This window comes from Portunus trituberculatus, chromosome 50, assembly GCF_017591435.1.
Source record: "Portunus trituberculatus isolate SZX2019 chromosome 50, ASM1759143v1, whole genome shotgun sequence".
Lineage (NCBI taxonomy): Eukaryota > Metazoa > Arthropoda > Malacostraca > Decapoda > Portunidae > Portunus > Portunus trituberculatus.
Window position 1 is genome coordinate 17,305,986 of NC_059304.1, and position 10,000 is coordinate 17,315,985.

Consider the following 10,000-nt stretch of genomic DNA (forward strand, 5'->3'; position numbering starts at 1 on the left):
AATCAAGATCACTAAACTAATGAAACAAATATACATAGGTCTGTATTCAGAAACGCTTTGATCTCTCACCATGACTGTTTTCCAAGGCCACAGAGATGACTAGCGGAGTTTTGAAGAATGTTTGTCCAATTGATACTGTAAAAATCTTCTCACTTTGCATTCAGAACCGTAAAAAACACCTTTAAAAACTCGTATAATTTCAAATATAGCCTTTTGAAATAGTGAAGTGTTTAAGAATATGAGTTATAGGCACAAGAAATAAAAATTCTCTTAGCATATCCTTCTCTTCTTCCTCCTCCAATACTTAAGCAGACTCATTCCTCCTTCTCCTCCATTGCATTAGCCTCAACAAGGACGGTCGCCTCTTCAGTGTCACGTCAACACCACCGCGTCATCATCGGCTCACTAACTGTTCCATCCCTCTCGGCCTCCACCGCTGCGTGCGTCACCACCCCACTGCGAGATTAGACTTTCCTCAATGAAGCCGCCGTTTTGCATTTTTACATTAACATTTTTCCCTCTCTCTCTCTCTCTCTCTCTCTCTCTCTCTCTCTCTCTCTCTCTCTCTCTCTCTCTCTCTCTCCGGCGTCCTTAGCTTGGCGAGTTTTGATTTGTTAAGACAAGGTGAAATGTACGTAGTCTCCTATTTTGTTTATTTTTTTGTTTTTGCTTCTTCCTTTTCGTCTAGACTAATTGTGTTTCTCGTCTCCTTCGCCTTTAGATCAAGGAGGCAGTGAGAAACAAGGCCGTAACGTCAATCACCGGGAAATATCATTCTTACTGTGATTTTTTTGCTAACATTAACTTCACTTGGACAAGATAAGACCACTTTATTGCTGTTTTTCTTTCCTTGAGATTCGTGTAAGTATACTTGTCTTTTATTGCTCTTCTTTCTGATCTATTACTGCTACTACAACTACTACGACAACCACTCCTACTGATGACGCTGATACTGATGCTGTTACAATGTTAACTACCCAATCATTAGCAAATCCCCGCGCATCTTTCCGTCTGTACGTACACTTAAGCAAGGTGAAACACAACACTGCTTCCTTCTCTGCTCCTCACGTTACCTCTCACTCCACTCTCCTCAACAACAATCTTTATCCTCGCTTCCTTCTCCTCTTAGTCTGTGTCATTGCCGCTGCTCTCTCCCTTTATTCTTACACCCTCTTATCGTCTTTCCTTTGTTCCCCTTTTCTTTCTTTTCTTTCTTGCGAATATTTATAGCAAGTAATCTCCCCTCCACCTCCCTCTGGTCTTCACCCTAACACACTTGCCTTATCTTCCTCTATATACGCGTTATAACTTCTCTCGCCCCTTCTCCTCTTCCAGACAAGCTCTCTAACCTCCACCGTCGCGCCTCGCTTCGCTCAGTGGCCGTAAGGGGGAGTGAGAGCGTCGATGAAGGGTTATAAAGGATGAGTGAGTCGCGTCACCCCCGTCCCTTCCCTTCCTTGACCGTCCTAGCTTAGCCTTTGTAATCGGCCGTGCCTCGTGGAGTGTTGGTTGGCTGGCTGGCTGGCTGGCTGGCTGCTGGCTGGCTGGTTGGTGGCTCTTCTCGTGTTGTAATGCTTGATGTGCCGCGGGGGATGTGTTGTGTTGAGTTTTCCTGGGTGTTTCTTGGTGGTTAATTGTAGTGTTCTTGGAGTGTTGGGTAGAGTTGGGTGCTATGAGGTGAGGTGAGATGATATACGTATAGAGTGAAATGAGGTTAAATGAGATGAGATGAGATGAGATGAGAGAGAGAGAGAGAGAGAGAGAGAGAGAGAGAGAGAGAGAGAGAGAGAGAGAGAGAGAGAGAGAGAGAGAGAGAGAGAAATGAGCAAAATGAATAGGTAACGAAAGAAACAAACAAATAAACAAGCAAACAAACAATAAAATCAGAAACAATACAAACAACACTGTCATCTCACTCCTCAAACGATTAAAAAAAAAAAAAGAAAACAGAAAAAAAAACAATGTAGTGACAACACCTCAAAACACTCATTAGAAAAACAAAATCTACACACACACACACACACACACACACACACACACGAGTTATAGAGGTGAGGGACCGCGGTGTAAGAAACCCAAGGAAGTTTATCTGAATCTTCTCTGTTATGGTGATTCCGTTAGGCGAGGCTTGGGGGCAGGAGGAGGAGGCGACGGCGGCGGCGGTGGTGGCGGGACGGAAGGGAGTGGCGGCACCAGCGGCGGGGCAGCGAAGGATGGACGAGGAGCACAGGGCGGAAAGTGCTGGGATAATCGTTTTTGTTTCTGTGATAGTAGTAGTAGTAGTAGTAGTAGTAGTAGTAGTAGTAGTAGTAAGGTTAAGACAAGATGAAGGCCATGGTGAAATGGTGATGCTACAGTGATCAGATGGTCTCACACACACACACACACACACACACACACACACACACACACGGCACGGTTGTCATAAAAGTAATAAATCTGAAATGATAAAACACACAAGAGCTTGAAAATTTATATATGGAAACAAAAAAAAAAACAAAAAAAAATAGGGAAAGAGAGCGAGCACGAAAACTCAAATTCAAACGAGAGAGAGAGAGAGAGAGAGAGAGAGAGAGAGAGAGAGAGAGAGAGAGAGAGAGAGAGAGAGAGAAATTCCTGTCCTGGCAAAGCTGGATATGATATTACAGTCGGTACAAAATACACACAATCATTACCAGCCCGTAATCTGGCCGCGCCGCACAAATGAAAAATCTCCATTTGGTATGTCCGCTGTGTGTGTGTGTGTGTGTGTGTGTGTGTGTGTGTGTGTGTGTGTGTGAAAAAAAGGTAAGGAAAAAAGAAATACATATATATATTCACCATCACGAAAATTATTTGACGCGGTGGTAACGTTTTGTGTGTGATGGAAGCGTGAATGCCTTGCCCTGTGTGTGTGTGTGTGTGTGTGTGTGTGTGTGTGTGTGTGTGTGTGTGTGTGTGTGTGTGTGTGTGTGTGTGTGTGTGTGTGTGTGTGTGTGTGTGTGTGTGTGTGTGTGTGTGTGTGTGTGTGTGTGTGTGTGTGTGTGTGTGTGTGTGTGTGTGTGTGTGTGTGTGTGTGTGTGTGTGTGTGTGTTTTTTCATACTGTGTCTTCGCCTATCTGTACATCTCAGGGTGAAACATGTACACAAATCATACACATCTCCATTCACATACACAGATGGATATACACACACTGATTCAAATAAATAAATAAATAAATGAATAAATAAATAAATAAATGAATAAATAAATAAATAAATAAATAAATAAATATATACACACACACACACACACACACACATATATATATATATATATATATATATATATATATATATATATATATATATATATATATATATATATATATATATATATATATATATATATATATATATATATATATATATATATATATATATATATATATATATATATATATATATATATATATATATATATATATATATATATATATATATATATATATATATATATATATATATATATATATATATATATATATATATATATATATATATATATATATATATATATATATATATATATATATATATATATATATATATATATATATATATATATATATATATATATATATATATATATATATATATATATATATATATATATATATATATATATATATATATATATATATATATATATATATATATATATATATATATATATATATATATATATATATATATATATATATATATATATATATATATATATATATATATATATATATATATATATATATATATATATATATATATATATATATATATATATATATATATATATATATATATATATATATATATATATATATATATATATATATATATATATATATATATATATATATATATATATATATATATATATATATATATATATATATATATATATATATATATATATATATATATATATATATATATATTTTTTTTTTTTTTTTTTTTTTTTTTTTTACGTAGGGAAGAGGGCCAGCCAAGGGCAAAATAGAGAAAGTTAGAAGAAAGCCCACTTGAGCGCTGGCTCTCCAAAGAGTACAAAAAGTGCCAAGACCGTCAGCCAGAATTAGGGGAGCAAATGCCTCGATACCTCCCTCTTAAAAGAAGACAAGTTGTAGGAATTTGGAAATACAGATGCAGGGAGGGAGTTCCAGAGTTTACCAGTGAAAGGGATGAATGATTGAGCGTACTGGTTAACTCTTGCATTAGAGAGTTGGACAGAATAGGGATGAGAGGAAGAAGAAAGCCTTGTGCAGCGTGCCCGCAAGAGGAGGGGAGGTATGCAGTTAGCAAGATCAGTAGAACAGTTACCATGAAAATAGCGATAAAATATAGAAAAGGATGCATATATATATATATATATATATATATATATATATATATATATATATATATATATATATATATATATATATATATATATATATATATATATATATATATATATATATATATATATATATATATATATATATATATATATATATATATATATATATATATATATATATATATATATATATATATATATATATATATATATATATATATATATATATATATATATATATATATATATATATATATATATATATATATATATATATATATATATATATATATATATATATATATATATATATATATATATATATATATATATATATATATCTCTCTCTCTCTCTCTCTCTCTCTCTCTCTCTCTCTCTCTCTCTCTCTCTCTCTCATCGAATCCCAACAACGAAGCCAAAAATAAAATAGTTCCGACCATAACATGACACATTTTTACCTTTCATCCGTTTATTTTCTGCACCCCATATATGTATTTATCAATTTCCCTCTTTTACCGTTATTAACATTACTATTTTTATTTATTCATTACCATCCCCCCACAAAGACCGCTAACTAAAATATCGTTCTATCATTTCGTCATTATTTCGCTAATATTTTGTCATCTTTTTCCTTCCTTGTCTATTTCGTTGTTAGTCTGTTTCGTTACCAGTTCGTCACTATCACACTCTTTGCGGTAGATACAAGCCTTTCTCACTTCCAACTCCTACAAACTTATCATCATTCAATTTACTGTTATTTGTTTTGAATATTCTCTACTACAACACTCCTGTGGCAAGCTCCTTCAAACTCCTAATACCATTCAATTGGCTATTATTTACCTTCATTATTAGTTCACTATTACAACACTCCTTACCTGGGCCCGTATTTGCTGTCTTACCACGATTATCATCCAAGGCCACAGAGATGACTAGCGTGGTTTTCAAGAGTGTTTCTCCCGTTAATAAAGTAGAAATCTTGCCACTCTGCCTCTAGAACCGTAAAAACACATTAAAAAATCCGTGTGAACTTAGATAAGGCCTTTTGAAATAGTGGAGGTGAATTGCGGCATTGTTTGAGAATACGATCCCTGGATATTTAGGCTGACAACAACACTCAGTCCCTTTCTCACTCGAACACTTCCTCAAACACATTAAGTGACTAAACCCATCGTTACTTACACTTCCATCACCAGTTCGCCATCACTCCCATTACCTGTAGCACACTAAGAACTGCAAACTATAGCCAGATGCCTTCCTCACTGGAAACACTCCCTCCCTCAAATGCATTATTTCATTACTTCATAGAAAACTGTATTCCATGACAACCGCTGATTTACGGGAGACTGCGCTAAACCCTTTTCATGTAATGTCGCTAAAAGCCCTCATTACACACTCCCCTGAGCGCTCGGTAATGCACGCAGGAGAGGCGCAGGTACACGTGGGCAGGTGCAGGGAGAGAGAGAGAGAGAGAGAGGTAGGGAGAGTGAGTAGTGGAGAGAGGGAGGGAAAGGGTGAGGGATGAGGGACAGGGGAGGGAGGAGGAAGGGTCATGGTGGGGTAGGGTACAGTGAGGGACGGACTGTGATAGGCTTGGAAATATCACTTTTAACAAGGCTGTAAAGGCGTGATGGGATGGGAATGTGTGCTTTATAATGTTAGCTTGAAAATGTTATGGATGGTGTGTGTGTGTGTGTGTGTGTGTGTGTGTGTGTGTGTGAGAGAGAGAGAGAGAGAGAGAGAGAGAGAGAGAGAGAGAGAGAGAGAGTGTGTGTGTGTTATGCATCTCACTCGTAAAACCAAACTAAACACTCGTAAATCAAGCCAAAGGACAATATAGATTTTTGCTCCTAACTGAAAAAAAAAGAAAAAAAAAAAAAAAAACCCACAAATCAACCGAAGATTATTTAGTTCGTAATTTGCAAAACTCAATAAAAGCTGACCGTTCGTAAAATAGAGATTGGTGTTATTGGTGTTATGAAGATGAGGGGAGGAGAGAGTGAGGTACAGTGGGAAGAGGAGGAGGAGGAGGAGGAGGAGGAGGAGGTGGAGGAAGAGGAAGAGGTGGAGGAGGAGGAGGAGGAGGAGGAATGGATAGAAAGTAAGAGATGAGACACGGTACAGGACAGAAGGTTTTGGATGATAAGCTCCCGACACTACATTACCCAAAACCTCTTCCGTCTGAGCCTTCAAACCTCCTTTAATCTTTCTTTCGTCCTACTTTCACCTTTCACTCTCTCTCTCTCTCTCTCTCTCTCTCTCCCCCACTGTCTCTGTCTGTCTGTCTCTGTCTGTTTCTGTCTCTGTTTCTGTGTATGTCGTCTCTCTCTCTCTCTCTCTCTCTCTCTCTCTCTCTCTCTCTCTCTCTCTCTCTCTTCCCTTCCATCACCGCCTGGTCGTCTTGCCACACTTCAAATTTGCGTCACTCGCCGTCCCTTCCCGTCCTGTACAATTACCCCAAATTTATCTTTATGGCCGCGGCAACGATGGATGGATATGAGAACGATCGCCGTGGTGGCTTCTCTTATCCTCAACACGAAGCGGTGGATATTAGATCGATCAATTGTGAGGGGCTTTTTCTTTTTTATCTCAAGAAATAGGTAATAAATTTGTATTCTTCAGCATTGTGGAGTCTCGTAAGTATTCAACAAAGAGTGTACATATATTATTTGTGGGTGTTTTGTTTCTCACTGACCCAGAATACTACATGTTAAACTATCACTCAGTATCATAAAAACACTCGAAAATTTGCTGTAATTTCCACGATAGCCATTCCGAAGTGCTCGAGGTGACACGCAGGAACGCTGAACACTATTGCATGAATTTGATGTCTCTAAAGAGGAGGGATGGGTGTAAGAAGCGTTACTGTATGTATATACAAAAAAAAAAAAAAAACTTGATTGATGTATCGAATTTTCTTCTTCTTGTTCTTGTTCTTGTCCTTCTTCTTCCTTCTTGTTCTTGTTCTTGTTCTTCCTTCTTCTTCTTCTTCTTCTTCTTCTTCTCCTTCTTCTCCTTCTCCTTTTTCTTCCCCATGTCGTGTCCTCTCTATATTGCCACATACGCTTCACAAAGACATTTTCTCACTTTTTTTTTCCTTTACAAACACAATTGATGTATCACACTAACACATTTTTTTTTTTTACTTCTTTCACTTTTGTTACTATTTTTTTTTATTCCACTGCTATGTTTCTTTTACCACTTCGTCTTCTAAACTTGTAAGTCAAACGTGTTATCATCACGCCACTGCCTTGACTAGCGTGCACGTGTTTCTGGTATTAGTACTATCGCCAACACTATTTGCTTCATCTACTGATAAAACGTACATCAATTACAACAACAATATAACTAACAATAACTTCCCTTTACTAGCGTGTGATACTATTATTAGGACTATCACCAACACCATTTACCTCATCTACCGATAAAACTAATAATAACTCCATTAGCTTGACCTACGCAAATAATAACAATATAACAAACAATAATTCCATATAGCTTCACTAGGGCGAAAAAATATATATGAATAAAGTGAAATATATCAAATACAACTAACATTAGAACTAACAGCAGAAATATTACAACTCCAATCACAAACAACTAAAAACTAAAATGAGGAAAAAAAAAACAATACTTTAACCAGAACAAAATTAGCTTCACCAGCACACACACACACACACACACACACACACACACACACACACACACACACACACATACCAAACATTACTATACTAACAATAACAACATTCACTTGACAACAGTTTCCATTCAGTCATAGTCCCTCCACCACCACTTCACCACTTCTAATCCTTTCCCCATGCCGAGTGTACAGTACAGTACTCATACATCTATTAACCATGCGTGTCTCACTCTCTGCCCTTCCGCGTCAAGTCTTTCACCGTCGCACCAACGTTGTAGTGTTTGCACGAGCGCACACACACACACACACACACACAGAACATTGCCGAGGTTAATAATGCTGTTTGTAGTAGTGGTGGTGGTGGTGGTAATAGGGTGTGTGTTTTTCTCTTATTGGTATTCCTAGGTGTGATATTGTATGCTAACCCGCGCGCGCGTGTGTGTGTGTGTGTGTGTGTGTGTGTGTGTGTGTGTGTGTGTGTTTCGATACGTGGCTGCATGTATAAATAGTGAAGTGGGTAGATAGGTAAAGATAGACAGAGAATGGACGAATAGATAGACAGATAGATAGATATAGATAGATATAGATAGATAGATAGATAGATAGACAGATAGACATAAATGATAGACAGACAGATAAAGAGAGAGAGAGAGAGAGAGAGAGAGAGAGAGAGAGAGAGAGAGAGAGAGAGAGAGAATAGGTGAACAGATCGACGAACAGAAACCTAAATGAACGGACAAAAATGGTGAGACACATTATTTTATCTATTCATCATTATCAATTCTATTTTACTTTATTTTTTCGCTCAACTCTCACCCACGAAGAAACTCGAACCCTGAACTCTGTCTTGTCATTTACCGCACCAGAAATCCTTATTAAAAAAAATGTGTCGCCCAACGTGGGGCTCGAACCCACGACCCCGAGATTAAGAGTCTCGTGCTCTACCGACTGAGCTAGCCGGGCTTATAGAAGAACGAAGAGTGCTAGTAACTAAACCAATATAGAAAAACTAGAGATGGATAAAGACAAGGATAGATGAATAAATAGCTACTTATCTACACTGATATACACAAAGACAGAGACAAAAGAACAAGTTAATCTATACACAGTTCTCACCAAATACGCTTTTAAAAACCTAGATACAGACACAAGACATAGCAAAAACAAACACAGATGAATTAAAAGGTAGTATACGTAGATATACCCACACTGACATACATACAAACAGACAAAAGGACAGAGTAAATCTATACACAGTTCTCACCAAATACCCTTACAGACACACGAAGACACAGACATTTGATATACCACAGATAAATGAAATAAATAGTACGTAAATATACCCACACATACATACATACATACATACAGACAAAAGGACAGGTAAATCTATATATAGCAGTTACCTAATAATGAGTGGGTGGGACAGACGCAGTGCAGGCGCCGCGTCACGTCAGCCGCGCGTTAGGGAGGCGAGCAGGACTGTCATATATCTCGAGGCTTCCCTTAGTGGTTCGTTCCTCTTTGATGGCCAGGCGAAGAGAAGGTTGGCGGCTGATTTAGTAGTTACGTGTGTGTATGTGTGTGTGTGTGTGTGTGTGTGTGTGTGTCGGGAGCTAATGACGTAATTTCGCTCCGTGCCATTGCCGCAGTCCAACCTTAACTGACTGACTGACTGATTGACTGACTGATTAACTGACTGTATCTGCCATGTCTTGTTGTTGTTGTTCTTGCTGCTGTTATTGGTGGTGGTGGTGGTGGTGGTATTGCTATTTTCGCTATCCTTCGTTTCCTTTCCTTTGTTGTGTTTCTCAGTCTTGCCTTCCTCTTTTTCTTCTTTCAATTTTCTTCCTCCTAACTTCGTCGTTTCCTCCTCTTTATACATACTAAACTTCACAACATCATGACGACATAATATCCAGTTTTCACTTTCTCATTTCCCATTTTCCTTTCCTTCCTGTCTCTCGTGCGCTCAACCCTCCCAGACCCTCCTCCTTCCTTT

At 37.6% G+C, this 10,000-nt stretch overlaps 1 long non-coding RNA gene and 1 other non-coding gene across 3 annotated transcripts in view; both read right to left on the reverse strand.

The window, feature by feature from the left end:
* LOC123499772 overlaps positions 1 to 10,000 on the reverse strand; it is a 66,517-nt gene that overhangs the window by 23,877 nt on the left and 32,640 nt on the right. The gene's annotated exons all lie outside the window — the stretch shown is intronic.
* On the reverse strand, positions 8,889 to 8,961 carry Trnak-cuu. The gene has a single exon. It is a non-coding gene; the product is annotated as a tRNA-Lys (tRNA).